The following is a 237-nucleotide window of genomic DNA, read 5'->3' on the forward strand; positions in this document are numbered from 1 at the left end:
TTATAACAAATTCACAAAAAAAAGAAATGTTTTATTAATTGGAAAAATCTTTTAAAAAAATAAAAAGATAAACGAAAGTTTTTAAAAAAACGGAATTAAAAATAATAAAGAAAAAAACTGAAATTGTGGCCTGTAATTTAATTTGAACTTATTGTGGATAATTAATGATTAGCATGAAATAAGGGATCCAAACAAATTAATAATATTTTTTATCCTTAATGATTAGCATGAAATAAG

Source organism: Solanum tuberosum, unplaced genomic scaffold (assembly GCF_000226075.1).
Source record: "Solanum tuberosum cultivar DM 1-3 516 R44 unplaced genomic scaffold, SolTub_3.0 scf00105, whole genome shotgun sequence".
In the NCBI taxonomy this organism is placed as follows: Eukaryota; Viridiplantae; Streptophyta; class Magnoliopsida; order Solanales; family Solanaceae; genus Solanum; species Solanum tuberosum.